Source organism: Octopus bimaculoides, chromosome 1 (genome assembly GCF_046866305.1).
Source record: "Octopus bimaculoides isolate indiv1 chromosome 1, ASM4686630v1, whole genome shotgun sequence".
In the NCBI taxonomy this organism is placed as follows: domain Eukaryota; kingdom Metazoa; phylum Mollusca; class Cephalopoda; order Octopoda; family Octopodidae; genus Octopus; species Octopus bimaculoides.
In genome coordinates, this window is record NC_142928.1 from 141,208,131 (window position 1) to 141,229,663 (window position 21,533).

The following is a 21,533-nucleotide window of genomic DNA, read 5'->3' on the forward strand; positions in this document are numbered from 1 at the left end:
TGCTATTGAGTATCGTTATTGTGTTCTTGTTTATTTCTAAAAACAAATTCTCGAAAGTTTGTTTTGTGTCTCACAAAATCAAGTTCAAATCCTGTTACTCCAATTGTGAGTGATTCTTATATTACGATTACACAATCCTAAAACAACTACTCCTGGCTTTACTACGCATTTGAAACCAATGATAAGGTACACATAATATAGATATGGAGTTACGCCTTGCAGATCTTCCAGTTTAACCCCAAGAACCGTTACTCAAATAAAGTTTGTATATTTCACTTTCTTGCAAGCATTCAGGCATCAATATGACAACCGATATTTAAAGTGGTGGGTTGGCGGAATCATTAAGCACCCGGGCAGAATGGTTTGTAGCAGTTCGTTCGTATTTACATTCTGAGCTCGAATTTCGTCGAGCTTTGGGGGTGGTGTGGGGTTCCGTGGAATCGACTTATCCGTCCCTTAAAACTGTTGGTCTCGTGCCAAAATTTGAAACCAATATGATAACAGATCTCTCATATAAGGGAACATAGATTCTTCGGTTATTCAGTTCACGAGTATCGCTTTGTAAAATATGATTATATATTCAGTAAAGAATCAATTCAGAAATAATTCTTTGTACTATAGACACAATGCCTCTAATCCGTAGATAATACTTCCTGTAATAATAATATTTCATGGGAAATGACTGGAAGTTAAATCTGATTAAACTCTAAAGTCTCATTACCCTTGCCTCTTCTTGCTGTGCGCGTGTTTATGTATAATATACGAGGATGTGCTGAGGATTTTGTTGGCCCGAGGCTATAGCGGAAGTCAGTGGGACTGAAACCGCAACCATGTGGTTGGAAGCAAGCTTCTTTATTTCATCAAATTTGCCATAAAGGCCACGCCTGCACCTAAAATATATAAAAGATTGATAGAAAGATATAAGATTAGTTTATATCGGTTACAATTGTTGCATTAGCAATTGGTTTTACTTTGTATTACTCAAAAATGATGGCGTGTGTTAATTTACACAACACTTATAAGTTATAGGTCGCTTAAATAGTGAGGAATGTTATTGTTTGTCAGCTGCTTATTAGACTAGTAATTATATACGGTATACGTATATTTTCCGTCTCATATTCAAATGAACAAAAAAAAAAAAATACCAACAATAATGCCGCAAATGATAGTGATTATTTCTACTCTATGCATAAGGCCTTGAAAACTTTTTGAGGAAGGGGGCTTGTCAGTTACATGGACCCCAGTGCGTAACTGGTACTTATTTCATCGACACTGAAAGGATGAAAGGCAAAGTCGACCTAGACGGAATTTGAACTCAGAACGTAGCGGCAGACGAAATACCGATGAGCATTTCTCCAGACGAGCTAAAAATTCCGCAAATGATACTAATAAGGCACAGAAATATTGGTTATAATAATAAAGCCAGCAACATCAATGATAAACTGTTCAGGAGGCCCGAATTTTTGAGGGAGTGGGTATCAATTACATGGGCTCCAGTACTTCACTGTTATTTATTTTATCGAGCTAAAAAAAACACAAAATTCAAATTCGACCTCGGTGGAATTTGAACATGGAACGTAAAGACGAATAAAATGCTACTCGGCATTTTCTCCAGTGTATTAACAACTCTGCCAGATCGCCGCCTTAGCAACAAAAATATTTCAAATTTTTGCCACAACAATTTTCTGCCAGCTCGTCGCCTTAGTGATGATACTAAGAGTACCATCAAAAGAGCAACGAAAAAAGTAGTAGTAATAGTCTTTTATTCTTTTATTTGTTTCAGTTACTAGACTGCGGCCATATTGGAGCACCATCTTGAAGAATTTTAGACGAACTATTTGACACTAGTACTTACTTTTTGAAGCCTAGTACTTTTTCTGTCGGTCTTATGTCGTATTGCTAAGTTACGGTGACACAGTCACACCAACACCAGCTGTCAAGCGGTGGTGGGGGACAAAAAAAAAACGGACAGACAGACACACATAAATATCCCTCAACGACATACCTATTCCATTTCAGAAAAAAAATTTCCTCCTAATTTTACTTAAAAACAAATGACCTAACAATTCTGTCAGCTTACCGCCCTCCTGTATCGGTAATAATGATAACAAAAACAAGGAAGAGTAATAATATCTATCAAATTATAGCTAATGTAAACGCTGGTTGGTTTGGCTGAAAACCCCGTCACCTTTTACATCGTATAGAGAAGGGATGAGAATGTGTAAAAAAGAGATACAGAAGTTAACGTAAGAAGTACAGAATGAGTAAGTATCATAATTTTCTGAAAATGAGACATTTTCTTTTTCAAATGAAAACTTGCAGACATCGTTAATCGATGAAGAGGATTGCGATTATTTTGATAAAATTTAGAATGATAATGACATATTTATGGCAAATATTCGAAGGAGAAATATTTTAAAAATTATATTTTAAGGTAATATTTATGTTTTGAAAATTGGTATTTATTTCATCATTTTGTACAAGTAGCAAGAAATTTTATAAAAGTTAAAAATTATAATATTGTATATCTACAATATTTCCTGATATTATTCGGCGTGTCAAAAGTATGCTTTCAAAGTATACCATATAGCATGGGTAACACACTTGTAGTAATCATATAACGAAAACTGAAAATAGTAAAACTGACAAGTTTTAAAAGATGAACCGTTGGACTTCGATAAGACTTAGAGATAGGAGATAATTGGTATTTAATTGAGTGGTGCCAGAACATACTGCAATACAGTATTCCCTCGACTATCGCGGGTGTTACGTTCCAAAACTTTTCGCGATAAGTGAAAATCCGCGAAGTAGAAACAGTACTGTACTGTATATATTTTTTTATCATTTTTATAATTTGTATATATTTATTTTATTATTAATGCAAAACAATACTACACACTCGCCCCCCCCCCCCCAGTTTCGTTTTCGATACAGTATGTGCGATTCTTTGTTTACTCATCAACGGTACACTACGTATTTTCTTTTAATATATTTTAATTAATGTGTTATACAGTGTAGTACTGTACTCTATTTTTATTTATTAATTTACTAATTTTTAGGCGTGAAAATGCATATTATACCACAGAAATAATTAAAATCTAAAATATATCAATAACTATCGGCTTCAGAAACTCGCGATATACTGTGGAGTCCGCGATATAAATTTACATATATTAAAGTAGAAAAATACGTGATGTACTGAGTGCGTGATATGGCGAAGGGTTACTGTAGTTATAAAGTATTCAGTTGTCAAGCTGGATTAGTAATGAAGCAAAAGAAGAATAAATATGAAAATATTAGTGTATGTTATTCTACAATAGTTTTATCTTTCGATCTTCGGTAACATTACAAAGATACAAATCGATGCATAAGGAGATAGAAGGTAGTGAAAGGAAAGATTGCAGACCAATAAGAAACTGAGAGAGAAATAGAGGGATAGAGAGAAGACAAAGGACTGTAGGGGAGGGTGATTGTGAGATTATTGAAAGGGAAAGAAAATGAGAAAGAGGTGCGAGAATGTAGGAATTGTAAGAAAATGACGAGTGAGTTAGGAAGTGGGATACAGGTGAAAGATTTACACAATTCAGTTATGCAAAAGGCTGAGTTATTTAAACTTTGAAAATGACAAATGAGCAAACAAGATAATTGGTGAAAGCTATTTTAAAATTTTCCAAGATAGGAGTAATGGTCATTGGTTCGTGACTTTATATGACTGTTATTAAACTCTAAGCCTTTATAAGCTATTATTGTTGTTGTTTGGCACGACGTGGGTTCTAGTTGATCCTATCAACGGAACAGTCTGCTCGTGAAATTAACGTGCAAGTGGTTGAGCACTCCACAGACACGTGTACCCATAACGTAGATCTCGGGGAAGATTCAGCGTGACACAGAGTGTGACAAGGCTGGCCCTTTGAAATACAGGTACAACAGAAATAGGAAGAAAGAGTGAGAAAAAGTTGTGGTGAAAGTGTACAGCAGGGTTCACCACCATCCCCTGCCGGAGCCTCGTGGAGCTTTAGGTGTTTTCGCTCAATAAACACTCACAACGCCCAGTCTGGGAATCGAAACCGCGATCCTACGACTGCGAGTCCGCTGCCCTAACCAGTGGGCCATTGCGCTTCCACAAGCTATTATAAGTAGAGATTATTGTTTTCGTCATTACTATTATTACTTACATTAAGGCGGTGAGCTGGCAGAAACGTTAGCACACCGGGCGAAATGCTTAGCTGTATTTCGTCTGTCTTTACGTTCTGAGTTCAAATTCCGCCGAGGTCGACTTCGCCTTTCATCCCTTCGGGGTCGATAAATTAAGTACCAGTTGCGTACTGGGTTGATCTAATCAACTGGTCTCCTCCCCCAAAATTTCTGGCCTTGTGCCTAGAGTAGAAAAGGATATTTCGTCTGTCTTTACGTTCTGAGTTCAAATTCCGCCGTGGTCGACTGCCTTTCATCCATAAATTAAGTACCAGTTGCATACCGAGGTAGAGGTAATCGGTTGCCACCCCCATTCCACTCTTTGTGCCTGGAGTAGAAAAGAATCGTTAACACGTCGGCTGAAATGCATATCGGTATTTCGTCTGCCACTACGTTCTAAGTTCAAATTCCGCCTTGGTCGACTTTGCCTTTCATCCTTTCGGTGCCAATAAATTAAGTACCACTGAGATACTGGGGTCGATGTAATTGACTATCCTCCTCCCCCAAATTTCTGGCTTTGTGCCTATAGTACAAAGTATCATTATTATTATTACTTACATTGTTATAATTATTATTGCGATGATGATGATTATTAAAGTAGCGAGCTGGCAGACTAATTAGCACACCGGACAATATTCTTTGCAGCTTTTCTTCTCGTCTTACATTCTGAGTTCAAATTCTGCCGAGGTTGACTTTACCATTCATCTTCGATGAAATGAGCACTGAGGTTGATGTAATCGACTAAACCCTCCTCCAAAATTTCAGGCCTTGTCCCTTATAGTAGAAAGGATCGGTTTCAAATTTTGGCATAAGGGCCAGGAAGTTCGAGGGAGGTGGCAAGTCTATTACATCGAATACAAGGTTCGATTGGTACTTATGTGATGGATCCCCGAATGGGATAAAGGATAATGTCAATCTCGGCGGAATTTCAACTCAGAACGTAATGACGAACGAAATACCGCTAAGCATTTTACCCGGCATGCTAACAATTCTTTTCTACTCTAGGCACAAGGCTCGAAATTTGGGGGAGGGGGGGCCAGTCGATTAGTTCGACCCCAGTACGCAACTGGTACTTAATTTATCGACCCCGAAACGATGAAAGGCAAAGTTGACCTCGGCGGAATTTGAACTCAGAACGTAAAGACAAACGAAATACCACTAAGCATTTTACCCGGCGTGCTAACGTTTCTGCCAGCCAGGTCGCCGCGGTATAGTAATAAAGATAAATTATAGATCACATTGATATTCGTACGAGAAAAGTGGCAAAGAATGAACATCGAAGCGCGTAAACTATTTGCAATCTATTTTGAGAATGTACCTTAATCTGCACAACTTATCGCTGGTTTACTTTAGCATAAATTCACTCTGGCTATATGGCTATGATGCCTCGTGGTCTCTGACTTATTTATTCTCACCTACCGACATTAATCTGCAGATTGTAGGATAGTTGACATCATTATCACCAATGAAGAAAGGCTGCAAATTTTACAGGAACTGCTATTCCTCTTTTCACTTAACTGTCTACAAAATTTGTAAGATTAAACAATAATAAAACCATTGGAAGAGAGGATTAGCAATAAAGAGAAATTTGAATTGAAAAAAAAGAAGCTTAAGAAATGAGAAATCGATAGAACTGATCTATATGGAATATGGGAATGATATACTAGGCGGTGGCAAGATCAAACATATGTAGCCAGATGACCATAGACATAGACTGATATATTGAAGGGAGAGGAATCAATATATAGTCCGATCTCATTACTTAGATTGGAAAATTCGAAACCAGTAAAATTTGAACTCAGAACGTAGATATTTGCAGCAAAATATAGCGAGAGAGGTTTTTCAATTTGTCGTTCTACCTATCCAGCCCACTTCAACCTGAGAATAAGCAAAATAATAATGAATCTAAAGGGGGTTGATATATCAGACAAGATAATTATAAAATACATAGCTGATAAATTTCATCTACAAATGAATAATCTCACTGCCTCTCTTGTCTATATTATATTCGTGAAACAGAAAAATGTTTCGCTTATCGTTTTATTTGATAAAGAATCTGTTATCAAAATAATTTTTGTCACCCCCCCCCCCCCCCCACACACACACTAAAGCTATACTCTCCGGTAAACTATACGCAAAATACTTATTTGTTGAGAGGATAAAGGAAAAAGAGAAGAAACCTGTATAAAATTCGGAAAAGCCGCACTGAAATGATTGAAACAAAATGATTGAAAACAAAAATAAGTAAGGGAATTAATAGTAATGCAAAAGGGAATTGAGAATTGGAAAAAAATAACGTTTTTGCTTGTATTTGATTGAAGCAATCTCTTATCATTGTACATTTTGATAATGGAATTAGAGTTGAGGTTTCAAGGAACACGAATGCACAGTTATTTGTCGCTTGGATTCACAAGAATTTGCATTAATAAATTTGGTGAATAGGGTTATAAAAGTTTTACAATTAGCTATGTGAAAAAATGTGAAAAAAATTCCACTCAGAAACGACTTATATATATATATATATATATATATAAATGTATGTATGATAGTACTATGTTTGTATATATGAGTATTTGTATGTATGTATATATGTATATATATATATATATATATATATATATAAATGGGTTCGTGTATTGTGTATATGTGTGAGTACGTGTGTATATGTGTATGTGAGTGTGTGTGCGTGTGTGTGATCAATAGGGGATTATTTCAGCCTTGGTAATTCATATTAAGCACTTTATTATTTTTTTATGGAAAGAATTCTAATTTCATTTCTACAAGCTTTTTAGTTGTTTTGTTTATGTTATATATAATGGATAACAGCGTGTTGATATGTACGTAGCTGGCTATACCTGTCTTCCTTCCTCCCTATCCAAATAAATGTAATATTCCTCTAGACATTATATCAACAATTATATGAACCGAACATGAGGTTTATAAGGTTTTTAGCTTATTAACAGAGAACGTAAACTGCATTGTCTCTATCAACGAATCGAAACCACTTCGCAGACACGGAGAGAAACATTAGTATCATGGATCCTCTTAATTCGTAAATATTGTTAGAATTGGAAGAACAACGAAAACGTTTCTTGCAATACCTAGTTACGAACGTCAAGGCGATAAGCTGGCGATAGAGCGTCGTAAAATGCATTGCGTTACTTGTTACGGTCCTTACGTCTGGAGTTTAAAACCTGCCGATGTTAAGTTAAGTTTGCCTTTTATCCATCCATAGTCGATAAAATGAAGTACAACTTATTATGTAATCTACTAATATCGCCTTTCAAAATTTCTGGCCTTGAGCTAAAATTAGTTACAATAATCTAGTTACGTCTTTCTACACATTGAATTAAATTCTCAGCAGATTCGACCTTGGTCGTCATCCTTCTAGGATCATGAGAACAAAGAATCAACCAGTCACCATCATCTATATAATGAACTATATTACAATGACCCATACCGTCTCTCTAAATTTAACCTTGCTCCTTCATTAGGAATTAATATTACTTTCCTGGAAGACGTCGATCTGGCAAAATAGTCAGGAAGCAGAACAAAATGCTTAGCGGTATTTCGTTCGTCCGCACGTTCAGAATTCAAAGTCCATCGGGGGCTACTTTGCCTTTCATTCTTTCGCGGTCAGGAAAATAAGTACCAGTTGAACACTGGAACAATTCAATCGACTTAACCCTTCACCCGCACTTACTAGCCTTGTACCAAAATTTGAAGCCAATATTACTTACCATTAAAAGTTAGGACTAGCAGAATGAATAGAGTGACAATCAAAATGCCTTACCATATTTATCACAAATAACTTTATACTCTACGTTCAAGTCCTTCTTGTTCGACTTAGACTATCAGCCCTGAAAATCGATAAAATAAAATAAGTGTCAAATACTGTACGCTATTGATTATACAGTTCTATCAAATCTAGCCATGTCTGCCGCAGTTATTAATGCCGGCTTCCATAATGGTTTGAGAGACTGCAAAGTCACATGCTTATGCAGTTCACACAAAATAATGAATTTGGGAAAATGTTGAATAATGTCCAGACGGTTTCGAGAACTGATTACAGATTTTTGCCATAACTTCAGAATTAATAACAAATGCTTCAAAAATAAGTATGAACATCATAAATGCCTCTTTGCTGAGTTGTAAAAGTGTTTTAAAAAAATAAAACAATTACATAAGCCTCCCAGAATTTCATTTATTATCCTTCATATATATATATATATATATATATATATATATATATATATATATATATATATATATATATATTGGGTCATCCCATCAATAATGCAGTTTTTCATACTTCTTTTATTTTTCAAAATTAAGATAAGCAAAGTTCTTTTTTAATCTAAAATATACTCTCCTTCATTTTCTAAAATGCTCTTCCATCTATCCGGTTGACTTGCACGGCCCCTCTTCCAAAATTCATTTGTCCATGACGAAAAATTCTCCTCCGGTACTGTTCTAATCTTGTCTACAACGATCATATATTTTCCATTCAAATGATTTTAAAGACTGCAGAATAAATGATAATCAGATGGGGCAATATGGTAGCTAAGATATCGTTTCCTATTCAAACTGCTCCAGCCTTTGGAATTTCATCTTCGCTGTATGCGGACAAACATTATCTTGATGTAAGAACACCTTTCGTCTTGAAACCAAAGATGATCGTTTTTCTTCTAGCGCTAACTTAAGCCGCGCAGGCTGCACGCAGTAGATCTCCTTTGTTATCATTTGGTTTCGCTTTAAAAGCTCAAAGTGGATTAAACCTTTCATATCCCACCAAACAGATAACAATACCTTAAGTGGGTGAAGATCTTTTTTAGCCTGGGGTGTTGGTGTCTTTCCTTTCCCTACCCACTGTCTTCGGCGCTTGTCATTTTTATAGAGAACCCATTTCTCATTACCAGTCACTATTCTGTCTAAAAAAAGTTCATTCGCGAGACGTGATAGCAAAGAAGAGCACACATTCACTCTGCGCACGATTAAACTCGGAAAGTTTGTAAGGAACATATTGACCCAATTTTCTGACTTTTCCGATGGCACGCAGGTGTCGATGAATGGTTGAATGACCAAGTCGAAGCTTATTTGCGAGGTCCTCTACAGTTATGATGGGATTTTGTTCCATCAGGCTTTGTAGGACGAGGCTCGTCTTCTAGGCTGTAGTTTCCGGGTCGGAATTTCTGGAAACACCGGTGACACTAGCTTAGGCTTATTATCCGACCTCCATACACTGCATTAATATTCCTCAGACATTCCGCTGCATTACTGCCTTTATTAACGTCATAAAGCAAAATATGCCGAATATGCTCCTGTCACTTCCATTATAATTTGAAAAAATAACTATTAAAATCAAACGGCACTCTTCAAGACTTGCAATAAGAATAACGGCAAGGTAAAATTACTACTTGCTTCTATAGCAAGTTCATGCCGGTAATTTATCCCGCTCCCATCTGACTTTTAGTTCATCCAATTGATAAAAATGCATTATTTACAGGATGACCCAATATATATATAGAGAGACTAAACCAGAATTCATAGTAAAAGAATGTGGTGATAGGAGATGTGGAACGTGTAACAATACCTACAAATACATAGAAAGTGGTTCCCACATAAAATTCAAGAACGGATCTATTTTTAAAATAAATGCAGATATGAACTGCAAAACACAAAATCTCATATACTGCATCACCTGTCCAAACTGTAAAGAAAATTACATTGGCGAAACGAATAACTCACTTTGTCAACGTGCAAGAATTCACAGGCAACATATCCGACAAGAAGAACTAAGAATGATTCCATTAAGTAAACATCTGGAAATATGCGGAGACGGAAAGTTCAAAATCTTTCCCTTTTATAAATGTACACGGGACGATCCACAATACCGAAAGGCAATGGAACTACTCTTCATAAAAAAATTTTTTCCCCAAAGTTAAATATTTGAAAGAGAAAAAAGAAAAACAAGAAATACGTTTTGTATGTATATATATATGTATATATGTTTGATATGATATATATAGTTATTTTTACTAAATTGATTTTACTAATTCGATTTTTCAAATTTACAAAGATTATACTAATATACTCTCATGCAGAACTACACCTTACAAAAAATAAATAAATATAAATATAAATATATCTGCTGCTGGAGCCTAGCAGCAGATATAAAAAGGGGAACTTGACATGACGATCAGTCGGACGCTGACACTCGTTGATGCTGCATCGAAGAGGCCAGGGAATAGAAGAAAAAAGACATACACCCAACACCAGAGCTGAAGACACCTCCGAAAGGAGGGACCCCGCCACGTCAAAACGGTAGAGGAGTATGGGCCAAACCGGACGTGGTTCCTCCTGATGATGTCTACAGCTAACTGGATCCGAATCCACCAAGGGAAGGTATGTCGTAAGAAAGTAATTCAACAACGCGGGTTGATGAACCGTAAGACGTGTGGCCAGAACCTCCTGGAAAATAACCATAGCGAGGGACATTCCACAGTTGAATTAGAACAGTCACAAACAGTGAAAGAAGACATGCACCCAACACCAGAGCTGAAGACACCTCCGAAAGGGGGTGGCCCCGCCACGTCAAAACGGTAGAGGAGTAGGGGCCAAACCGGACGTGGTTCCTCCTGATGATGTCTACAGCTAACTGGATCCGAATCCACCAAGGGAAGGTATGTCGTAAGAAAGTAATTCAACAACGCGGGTTGATGAACCGTAAGACGTGTGACCAGAACCTCCTGGAAAATAACCATAGCGAGGGACATTCCACAGTTGAATTAGAACAGTCACAAACAGTGAAAGAAGACATGCACCCAACACCAGAGCTGAAGACACCTCCGAAAGGGGGTGGTCCCGCCACGTCAAAACGGTAGAGGAGTAGGGGCCAAAACCGGACGTGGTTCCTCCTGATGATGTCTTGAGCTAACTGGATCCTATAAAGGAGCTGTTGTGGTAGCAGAACACGAAACATGGTTGAAATTCCTCAAATGAATGTATGACAGGAATATATTCTAAAACGGACCCAAAGTCTATAAAAAGAAAGGACAAAGAATATAAAATGAAGGAACTAAAAGCAAAAGAAAACACAGGAAGACATTTTTTGTTTTCTTTATATTTTCTATTTATTATTCTCTACTTTTTCTTTCTTCTTCCCTTCTTTTTTCCTTCTTCTTCTACCAGCCCTAAAATCTGTCCCAAAACAATACAGTAAGTAGCAAACAAGCTTTTAACCTTTTTTTTTGATACTCCTTAAAAAGACCAATTCAATACAATGGTCCTTCTCTCCCTCTTTTACCACATCCATCTCTCTATCTGTCTGACTATCAGTCTATCTATCTATATCTCTCTCTCTCTGCCTATCTATCTATCTATTTGCTTATACATCTTCCATTGTCTCCAAAGCCTCACCGCAAAAAAACAAAAAAACAAAACAATGTTCTGTTATAAACAAAACCCCCCAAAACACCTGCTTTTATATAAATAAGCTAGATCTCTGTATTTTCACAGTTATATTTTACAAGTTCGAAAGACGAATTGAAAGCGCTATTATATATGTATAAAATAAATGAAAGAAGTTATTCCAAAATTCTGACGACTTTTTTTTTCAATATTTACTTATGTACATCACACCTAACACACAGTTATATTTTACAAGTTCGAAAGACGAATTGAAAGCGCTAATATAAGTATAAAATAAATGAAAGAAGTTATTCCAAAACTCTGACGACTTTTTTTTCAATATTTACTTCTGTGCATCACACGCACGCACGCACGCACGCACGCACGCACGCACGCACGCACGCACGCACGCACGCACGCACGCACGCGCGCGCGCGGCGGCGAGCTGGCAGAAACATTACCACGCCGGTAACGTGTCTTTGTTTGTCCCCTCTGTGTGTAGCCCCTTGTGGGTAGTAAAGAAATAACACACACACATATATATGCGTATATATTTATATATATGCGTATATATATATATTTCGATGTACATATATATATATGTATATATGTATGTATATGTATATATACATCTATATATATGCACACACACACACACACACACATATATATGCGTATATATATATATATATATATATATATATATATATATATATATACACAGACACACATGATGTCTGTATCTCAAGCAGATATTAGCGGGTAACATTACTCTCATGCTTATTTAAATCGGGCGCTGTAGAATGCTGGAACACCATCATTATACTTGTAGACATTTTGTATTCATTAATTTGCCTCTATCAGAGAATGACAGTAAGTTACGTTGTTTATATAAATTCAGAAAATGCTACATAAATCTACTATCTATTACGATATTTATAAAAGTGGACGAAAAAATAAATTGTATCTCTTTGTATTGATTATTTTACTACAAAGTCCAAAGCATTTATTTGAAACTGTAGTAAATTTCATAAAAACCTTTTGTTACTGAAGTTACTTATATCTTTCTTTTGTGATGGTTAGACATCAATAAGAAAAAAGAAATGTAATAAATATTTATTTTCATTTTGTTCAACAGTTAGATTTCTTAAGGTTTCTATGAAAGGTATTGTAACTAAAATCTTACAATCCCTCTTTGTCTGTCTTTCGCTCTCCCAATTTTCTTATCTCCCTCTCTCTCCACACACATTCACACACACACACACACACACACACACACACACACAAATACATACATACATACATGCATACACATTATATATACACAAAAGTAGCTTATTGTTGAGACGTGCTCCATCACGCTCATATTGCGGATCATTGTGAAGAGAAATTTAGTTGAAAAAATTGTCATGTGAAATTTCAACAGATATCAGAGCGTTTTCGCTTCATTACAGTATGCAAAAGGATCGTCCATAAGAATTTGACAAAATATTTCCGAGCAGTAAACTGAAAAGAAAGGCAACATCTTAGGGTCTTAGTTGAGTATACTTATTTAATTACAATGAAAACGTTATGTCTTTTCTTTCGCAAATAACTGTTTCGAAAGATTTAAACCAACCGAATAACATTAATTAGAATACAAATTTTTCCTACGAAGAAAATAAGGTGACAATTTAACTTTCATTCATACCCGAGTACTTGGGGTGGTTTAATGGGAGAATTACGTTAAAGAATATTGTCGGTTATGTTGGCCCTTCGTTATCAGTTTTGTGGTGGAGTACGGACGGGTGATAAGTGCAGAGATAATAAAATGTAATATCTGGTAATGTGGCCTGTATTTGGATATTTCTGTCCTAGTGACTACAAAGCACTTTGGGAGCTGTGCCACGTCACGTGCTTTAAAATTAAAACACCGCTAAAAGACAGAGACGAGAGAGCTGCAAATATTTTTGCATTAACAATAACAACAACCAGACAACCCAGAAGATGCTACAACAATTTTTCTAATGTATGCATTGAAAATCTTTGCAAAATATTCTTTTACTTTATGTTTAAGAGAAATATTTCTTTTCTTCTTCCGAAATTTCTTATTTGAAAATTGTTCTTGCCATCCTTTTTCCAAGGTTATACATCCCAACGCATTCACTAAACGAAGTACTCTTCATTTTCTCATATGCCACCTTCTTGCAACCGTGACGAAGAGAAAGGAAATGAAAAGAGATAGAAACATTTTTGGAGACATTAGAAAAAACAAAATCAATAAAATGTTCAGTTTGAAATTTTCTGAGATTTTGGGTGACTTTTCCTCCTCCATCATCCAATTAACGTGCTAATTCAATTCTTCTCACTGTGTACTGTGTATACATACCCGGGGATAATGGTTTGTGCTTCAGATAAAAATTGAGGACCTTGTCAAATCCTGTTTCTCTCCAATTGAACTCCAGTATGTTAAGGGTTTAGCCGGATTTGATGGGCCACACGTTCGATGCTATCATATATTTTCCTCTTTCCTTCTTAGCCATTGTTCTATCAAGTTTTCGACGTTTTTTCCCCCCTGCATGATTTTGCCGGCTTCCAGCGTGCTCCTGTTTTATTGATGTGTTTGTCTTTCAGGTCTTTTTTTGTTTTCTGTGCTGGTTACCTTCTCCTCATTTACGTTTAGTAATGATGTCTTTTTATGTAAGGAACAAGAAAGAAAGTAAAAAGCACAATTTCAAGCAAAAAGTGGCGAGAGCTTCGATAGATTGTCAAAGGTGCAGAAATATCTAGCTGATTTATAGTACGATAATTGCTCCATCGTCCAAGGTAAGGAAATAAGGAATGTGTGCCTGGTTTTAAGACCAAGGACGAGGCAGGAACTGATGCGTTACATATCTGTTTATAATCTGGTGCCGTCGACATTCATGTCTTTCTCGTCGTCATTTTTAGCAAAAGCAATACTCCAGAGCTATACTCCATTATCTAGGTAGAAGGGAAAGCATTTAAACAAATACTACATGGCAAGAAGTCCAGTTGCTATACATGTTTCACAAAGAGACAGTTGCGTGTTTTCTAATTATAAGGGCTTGGAAACAGAAGAAGTAAGCCGGGGAATAACAAGATAAGTAGTAGAAATGACACTCGTAGTTTCCGGAGCACTTATTGTTGCAGTTCCGAGTATCGCTGACAAAATTAAACACCTCATAGTTAACACTAGGACCAGAAGACTAAAAAGCCGAAGGTTGCTCATCTTCTTGTTACAATGTAGAACAAATTAAGAATGGTGTTAGGTGGTGAGATGCCGAGAACAATAGGAAGAAGAAAAATATCCAATATGTCATTCTGGTAAGATATTGTTCAATGAAATTATAGGTTTCAAATAAATCGTCGTCGTCGTCATCATCCTCATCATCATCATCATCATCATCACCATCATCATCGCCACCAGTACCGCCACCACCACCACCACCACCACCATCATCATCATCATCGTCATCAACAACATCAACAACAACATCGACTGCAGGGCTGCAGCGCTGTAAACGTAGACGTATACAGCATTGTAATTTGGGAATATAGAATTGTGTTGAGAAATAAGGTCTGTTGCATTCTATTTTCATTTTAATGTTATGTCTGTTGTGTTGTGTATGTACTCTATGACATGCTATTGTTGTGCTCCGAATAAACTCTGTCCATCATATGTAACGTGTTTTAGATTCGATTAATGAGTGTATAGAATTCCAATTCATTAGGCTGCATTACACTAATTAACAACCAATTTATAGAATGAGGTTTGTTGAGGCGTTATTGTTATGTCGTCGAGTATCAATTACGTAAGAGAATGTCGTATGTTATTTTATTTCCTGTTACGTAGAATATATTTTGTGGTAGCCATTGTTGTATTAATGGTGATTCAGTAGAGCAGGGTTTACACACCGGGTTGTGAGGAATACAATCAATCTGTATCACTTATTCAAGTTTTTGTGGCTGATTTAAAAAGAGATATACACAGTGTGGATTCCATTTTTCAAAAACATGTTTTATTCAAAAACGGTTGTGTTTATGTAATCAATGTTATAAACAGTGCAACTATCAGTATGTGAAGAATCAAAGTAACATTTTGATTCCGTACAGATTGAGATATACACTGCTATTAAAACAATGACTCACTCTCCTACCACCCCTCTCTCACTCTGTCTCACATAGACAGAGATAAAATACGCTGCTAAAACAATGAAAACACACAGAGGTACAATATCCTCATGCACACTTAAGCACTTTCACTCAACGACTGTCACTTTCATCATTTGTCTTTGACAAAACAGGATATTCGCTGTTATACAGCTAAAGCTGACTGTCAGTTTAAAATACTTGCACTTACCCACACATTATATGTGTGTGTGTGTATATATATATATATAAATATATATAGGTATGCAGAGTTAGCGGTTGCAGTAACCAAATAAGGGATAAAAATATCTGTATTTACTATCCCTGTGCTATCCCTGGGCATGGGTATGCAGACACATTATGCTCGTAGAGTACAAGCAACAACAGAATAAGCAAAAGTTTATCACGAAATGGAGAAAACTTTTGATGAACAAACAAACAAACTGGACCACATGACATAACATTTCTTACGGCCGTCTCTACTTCCAATGCCAGTCGGTGCTTACGAAAGAATTTCGAAATTCTTATGATATGTCATGTTTTGTATTAAAAGATAATCTACAGCTGTGGTCCAATTTGTTTGTTTGCTGATCAAAAGTTTTCTCCATTTTCTGATATATATATATATATATATATATATATATATATATATGTATATATATATACGCACGTATATATACATGTTTATACAGGGTGTCCCAAAAGACACTGATGAGATTCAATTTTTAATAACTTCCTTAATTTTTCAAATAAATGCATGAAATTTTGATTCAATATAAAGGACATAATGGAAATTAATATGCACAAGTCAAAATTTGCAACATCATATCTGAAAAATGACATCGCTTAAATGGAAGCCATTTTCAGCTTCGCACGCCCGTGCTCTTTCCAAGACTTGCATCATAACACCCTCAAGAGCTTCAGACCTTACTTCTCTGATTTCTCTATTGATGTTCTTCTTCAGTTTCACCGGGGTCTCCGGTTTGTTGCCGTAAACCGTCTCTTTCAGGTATCCCCACGAGAAAACATACGGACTAGTCAAATCTGGGAAAGGTGAAGGCCAGTTGGTATTGTCGTAGCGGGAGATGATTCTCTCTCCAAAGCACTACCGCAGCAACTGCATTGTTTCTCTTGCGGTATGAGCAGTTTGCCCATCTTGCTGGAACCATGTGTGAGGCTTATTTTGAATGGCATTACTTTCGTCATTCTCTTTGTTGCTTCATATTTTATAATCAATAGATCCCCAGTTGACATATCCTTAAAATGAATAAGTTATATGCCTATAGCAGAACGCATGTAGGGTGAATGAAAGAGCTGTTATTAATTTTGATACTAAAGGAAGTTCGTCATAAAATGCAACTTCGTAGCTGCAAAATGAACGAAATAAAAATAGAAAATAGGATGAAATTTCCATAGCGTATGGTTTCTCTCGGGGTGGAAAGAGGACTAGATCAAGTGGATAATCGGCTGTATGTGAACAAATGTGAAGCATTAAATGCTTCAATCCAATTAAACCACAACAACATTTAGAGGCAACACATTTTATGACAACCATTGTAAAGTACAATGTTTGGAAGTAAATCGAAGGAAAGCTACATTTTCAATATTACATAAAAAGGTAAGCAAATATGTATTATTTGCTTCATATAGCATTGGTTATTCGCTAGCAGAACAGGTATAGTAAATACGATTGCAGAAAACTAATAAAGCCTTGTGCAAAAGACTTGTTGGAATAAAAGATGAATGAAAAAAATATGTAAAATATATTAATAACATACCAATTTCAAATGGTACTGCTTGAAGTGATATCAATGAAAAGTTAATTTTGTGGAGAGATTGAGCTTACGATATGAGCTAAAGCCAACTCAACATTCTTTACAAATGGCTAGTTTAGAGGTTTTGCTTGTGTGGTGTGAAGGTAGCATTGGAGAAGACTTTTTAATCAGACTGCCTTCGTAGAACCAGGATAGACGTAAGCAATATTTAATTTTTATTAATTCATTTATGAATAAAAAATGAAATCTCGCGGAAAATTTGTTCAAGTATTATTGACAGAACTACAGCTCTAGTGGTAAGGAAAACTTTTGGGGTCTGTTACAAGAGGCCGGGTGGGTGGCGGAATCCAAAACCTTGAGGCACACATTTTACAAACTGTAAAACGTATGCGGCAAGATATGAAATTAGGAGCAAACGATATTGGAAACCTGACTAGTTTTATTAAATCATGATCACTAAATGAAGGAATCTTCAGTTTATTACGTGAAATCTACATGAAACTTTATTACAGAAGTGTGCTGCTTATTGTGCGGAAATTGTTGGCACTGTTTTACTAATTATGTGAAGAAATTACGTTATTTCTATCTGAGCATCATTTGAATGGAAATAACTGGTATGTCTTCTTGGTATATTCACTTATTTCAATGAAGTTCATCTTGCGATGCAGAAAAATAATGTAACATGTTTCAATATCCAAAGCAAAATTAATGCACCTCAGTGAATCTAGGGTAACTGTACAGCTAAAAATGTAATTATTATTTTCCTATGAAGCAAACGTTCTTTCTTTAAAATACAAAGCAAAAATATTTCTGTAACATTTGTATGATATGTGTATGTTAACACGAGTATTTTCCCGATGTAATTGATAGCCAACTTTGGGTTGACAAACGAGGTGCAGGCTTGTTAAATTTAAGCAATTGTTTACTGAAGAAAATAGTTTGCTGAACAAATACACATTACAACAGATTTTATCTTTATATCAAATTCGTAACAAGTAAAAATGACAACATTTCGGATAGCGTTATTAATGGAGTACCCTGATATCAACTAAAAATATTTAAAGGAGCTAATGCGTTTCCTAAATATATATTATGTGAAATAATATTTTCATTACATTCAGCAATAGAAAATAAATTTAGAGACAGATTAAGTTTCGGTTACAAGAAATATATCCCTAATTCTAAATTTTAAAATTATATATGATCACGAACATGCTCAATGAAGTAACCTTCTTTCCTACTTCTTGTTATGAAGTTGATATTTCCAACGATTAAGGTAAGAAAAATTGCTAAAATATGTTACATAATTTTTATTCTAAAATTTATTTATGGCGTAGCTATGTTTTTTCCTTGAAAATCTCTTGAGCTTAAAGGGTTTTATGACTACAAAAAGTGAGAAAACCTCGCATAGAGTATGTGTTATATATTTAGATCACTATTGAACAGAGTAAGACATGTGTGCAGAGAGTATGCTACATGAGAAGTACTATTGAATTGAAGGCTTCTTGCATACTCAGTTGAGGATAGCATAAACCATCCAGACAAGACGTAGTCAATTGTCTCTCTGCTTGTTCCACAAAAGCGATTGGAAGGATCAGCACCATTTTAAAGAAGGTTGCCTTGGTAATTTCTATTAGACAGACACTGAACATGAGCTGCGATACCGATGCTTTCTGTTTCTGGTTTAAGTCTAGATACAGATAACTCCTGTCAATATCAGGAGTGCTGGCTCTTGTAGGATATTTACCATGTAATGCTTTATATTCCCATCTGTTACTCAGCTCTGAGATTCAATCTGAATTGACTTGAGTCTTTATTTGTTTTGCTTCCTCACTTCTGTTTCATCTAGTTATATCTCAATCTCGATGGTCTTTATTTCTATGCATATTTATTTGCTTCCTTTGGTATTGTGTGTATATTTTTGGTACTTTCATGTAACGAGACAAGTTCAAGCATCCATTTTCTAGAGTTCTTTAGATAGGTGTCTAACTCTATGGTTGCTCTTTTTGGAAACAGTTGCTTCTGCATCAGTCCATATCCTCCATCCTTTCCTGAAATGCATAGCCCCTCTATATCTGCCTTTGGATGATGCATGTCGTGTATTATGAGAAAATTGCGTATTTTTGTATCAATCCTTTCTTATCTCGTTGATGGGCGATGCTATGAATTGAAGCTGTAGATCGCAACAGATACTGATTGCAACAATCACGTTTCTCGCATTAAGTTTACTGTTAAGACAATTATAATATATTTACAGTCTTCTTCTTCTTCTTCTTCTTCTTCTTCTTCTTCTTCACTAGTCTAGTGTTATTGTTAATCAATATCATCCGCGCCAGACTCGTCACTAAACGTCGGTTGGTCACTCTGTTAACTATCAATATATAAGCATTTTAATCTACTTTGCGGTCTATTCTCACGAAGACAATCTCCAGCCTTGCGCTCTCCAACAGACATTCGTTTCAATGAGTCGACTAAATACTTCAGATAAGAAAGATGTTAAAGCAATAGTACTTTTTCAGATATACTACAATTAAGAACATTTTAAATCTACGTAGCCAAGTTACTGGTAAAAAAAATATTTAACAAAAAAACATGTAACACATGGAAACCTTTTGCTCTCCCTCTGTTCTTTTTCGGCAGAATAATGTATTATGCTCCTCCAAGTAATCTATTCGATTTTCACCATCAACCAAGCCCGACAAACACGTGCATTTCTCTTCCTCTTGCTTCACATGTTTTGTTTTCCAAATAATAATAACCTAGAAAATCCTTCACACATACGTTCTCCTTACTGTCGTCGACGTACTGCTGCTGAGACCAAATATTGCCCATAAAAGGTGCCCCAATTATAGCAAGGATTTGTATCTGTCACAGATAAAGTTCATGACTAAATACAACCGCAAATAAACATACAAATAAATAAATAAATAAATAAAATGCATGGTCCTCGAATGTTGTTCAATTAATTTAACATAAACTTTAAGTAATGAAATCATAGTTTGGTGTGTGTTGCTAGGTGATTTCATGCCAATTAACCAGGCCAGATTGGCTTTATATGGAGTTGTATGAAGCATTTATGTGTGTAGCAACACCTCTGTTTCAAACCAGGGAGAACTTCGCTTTGAGTCTCAAATACACTTATAATATTTTAGTAGTTGTTAGCGGTACAGTATTTTCTGACTCTAAAAGTATGTGATGCAGTTTTTATTATATTTTATTATATTTCCTAATGTGTGCGTTCATCAGGAAATGTCCTACGTAGAAGTGAGATATAACCGTTTTAGCAACTTCAAGCTTCCTAGCTGCGAGTTAATCGTGCTTTTGTTGCCTGTCTTTTTTAGTCGCGAGTGACGGAAGTATCAATAAGCAGTTACAGGGCCTCCGAGGCAAGTGGGTGGAATGATGGAAGATATCTTGAAACTGGAAGCCCGAATCCAAGGCTTACAACACTGCGGGTCTCGCTAAAATACTCAAGGTGCCAGGTGGTGCTGAGAAACCGGTCGATAGGTTAAATCTAGAGCGCAAAGGGATTTAATATTTTGATAGGTTAGTGTTGTGTTTTGGTGTTATTGATAACAAAACAGGAAATGGCAGTACTGGACGATGTTTACATGTGAATTTGCCTCGTGATATTTAGGGTACGCGTAAATGACGCTTCGCTTTGGAAATTTAAGGAGGAATCAATGGGTATAACGTCTGCAGATGAGTGAACTTTGGTCTAGGCAGCACAATGATGCCAATGACGCATAGGAGAGGTTTGTGTGAATCCAGGGGTATATTAACATGAAATGCATATATGCCAGAGAGTGCTCCTTTCGCACTTACTACGAGTGTAAATTCTAACACAATGCAACCGATCCAAGAGTCAAGTGAAGGATGGGACTCATAGGCTTGAAGTTTTAACAGACAATCTGCATGCCAGATGTGATCGATTGCTTTGCTGGTGTTGGGTGTAACGACACTCCATATTGATTTTTTTTTCGAGAGCAAAGCTTCACGAGTTCG

The 21,533-nt window shown here is 36.0% G+C and overlaps 1 long non-coding RNA gene across 1 annotated transcript in view; it reads left to right on the forward strand.

The window, feature by feature from the left end:
• Positions 1–1,519: 1,519 nt before the first annotated feature.
• LOC149137781 (uncharacterized) overlaps positions 1,520–21,533 on the forward strand; it is a 30,358-nt gene continuing 10,344 nt past the window's right edge. Inside the window, exon 1 of the long non-coding RNA XR_016239981.1 lies at positions 1,520–2,264. This is a non-coding gene — a long non-coding RNA (uncharacterized LOC149137781). The remainder of the gene's footprint in view (positions 2,265–21,533) is intronic.